Raw genomic sequence first — 2,480 nt, 5'->3', positions numbered from 1 at the left:
TATTCTTTTGTCATTTTTGGTGGGGTTCAAAAGAGAAGGTATTCGATGTGTTTAACGACCCATATACATGTGTCAAAGGTACAGGAAATCCAAATATTTTAACTAATTGTAAATGGGAGGCAAGGGCAGATGGTTTTTATTTGGAATTGTTTAATAGTACAAGTGAGACATATTATATGTATCATTATTTAGAGTGGTCTTAGGGAATTAAGATGTTTGTGTTATATTTGTTTTAAATAAAATGAGAAGTAAAAAAAAAAAAGAATTCTAAAGTGTATTTCTCAACTTCTTATCTTGTTATTCTCAACTTCTTATCTTGTTATTCTCAACTTTCTCCTTTCTGTGGGAACATTATAATGTCTCCTATTTATTTTTTTCTTTATAACAATTACTTTTACGACTTGAATCATATATTAACACCTCGATACATGGAGGGATCCATCGATATATGCGAGGGTTTTTTTCACAGTTAAGGGTGTTCGACATTTACCAGAAAGCACGTGAGGACTTATATACTTCCTTCGGATAAAAAAAGGGGCAAGTGCACAAATATTCGATTTTAGTACTCCTATTTAATTTAAGGGACAATTATAGTGCGTATATATATAATTTTTTAACCATTTTAGCCCATATATGACTGAATCTTTTTAGCCCCAAGTAGTTTTTGGGTGAATTGATATATAATTCGGTCATTTGTTAATTTATTTTATTTTGATTGGTCTAAATTTTGCTCAATTCACTCATTTGACTTTATTTTGTGTTTGTAAAACTTTAAAAAATAAATGCATTTGTGATAGAAAAGGAAACATTTTGCTAAAGATAAAATGTTTTTTTAAGGAAAACTTTATTAGGCTAAACAAAAACGTAGTTAGGGGCATGTTTTCAATTTTAATATTAAATAAAAAAAATATAAGATGAATAATAGGTAATTTGTATTGAATATTATTCCTTTAAAAACTTGAAGATTATTTTCAAAATTTATCCACTTAATTATGTCATGATCTTTATTACTTCCTCTGTTTCATATTAACTGAATTTGTGAGACAATACATAATTATTAAGAAACACAATCAATGGCATAATTTATACTATACTTTCCACTATTATCCTTTGTGAAATGATGAATATAACTTTACAAATAGTGCAATTTATCTCCTACAAAATACCATATCATTAAAGGAAAATGACAAATATGGAAAAGGATTTCAAACATCTGTCTTGAACTTTGAAATATTAACTTACTTTGAACAATGAAATGAAAGGATAGAATCAAATCAAAATCAAAATCAAAATATTAAGGAATTTACTAAAGTAGAATATCTATTATTATTATTATTATTATTAATTATTATACTATAGTTGAGGAGTTGACTAAATTATGTAGTATTTGATGCGTATAACGATTCACTTTATTGTCTCAAAGGTCTCACAGTTCAAAATCTTCTTAATTATTGTAAATGGGAGGTGAGATCAGATGGTTTTTATTTGGAACAATATAATGGTCGTACTGATACATATTATATGACTTATATACATGGATGGCAATAGGGAATAGGACCAATGTTTGTGTTATTGTTCAAGTAAAGTGAAATAAATAAATAAGATTTCATAACTTCTTTGTGTTTCACTACAATACTTGGAATATCATTTATCTTTCTTATTTGTTATATTATATATATAAATTATCCCAAACTTGTATTGATTAGATAATGACTTAATTATAGATCTCTTTATCCAAAATAAATACTCCCTCCCTCGTTTTCTTTTTAGAGTCAAACGATAAGAACACTATCTAACATTTTACAATGTATTTTTTCATCATATTGATATTCAAAAAATTATAATTTATGGTACTTTCCATATAGTTTTTGAATATCTAAATTTTTATTTTAAAATATCGAATTAATGTAATTTAATTTAACTTTAAAAATTAGTCAAATTGACTTTTGAAAAATGCAACATGACAACTAAAAAGAAATGGAGAGAGTATCGTTTTAGAAAACAAAATAGATCTCTTGGTCCAAAAAATGTGAAAGTGACCATCAAAATTTAGTGAACGTATGCAAAAATGATTACTGAATTTGTTGTTGTTATCCCTAAATTATTGTAAATCTGACTTAGATTAAACTAAAATAAAATTTCTGTATAAACTTAGTTTTACAACTTAATTTGAATCTTATATTAACGCCTCGATACATGGAGGGATCTATGAGTAAATATTAGGGATTTTCTTAAGGGTGTTCGACATATTAAAGAGTGATATTGTAAGCAATGGTAAAATTTATTTTTTATAAAACAACAATGAATCCTAAAGTGTATTTCTCGATTTCTTATTTATCTTGATCTTATCTTGTTATTCTTAACTTTCTCCTTTACGTGGGAACATTATAATGTCACCTATTTATTTTATCCTTTATATGAATTACTTTTACGATTTAAATCATATATTAACACCTTGATATATGGAGGGATCCATCGAT

The sequence above is a fragment of the Solanum verrucosum genome, unplaced genomic scaffold (genome assembly GCF_900185275.1).
Source record: "Solanum verrucosum unplaced genomic scaffold, falcon-dt-bn FXZP01000218.1, whole genome shotgun sequence".
In the NCBI taxonomy this organism is placed as follows: domain Eukaryota; kingdom Viridiplantae; phylum Streptophyta; class Magnoliopsida; order Solanales; family Solanaceae; genus Solanum; species Solanum verrucosum.
The sequence above is the reverse complement of the archived record's forward strand: the minus strand, read 5'-3'. Positions refer to the sequence as shown.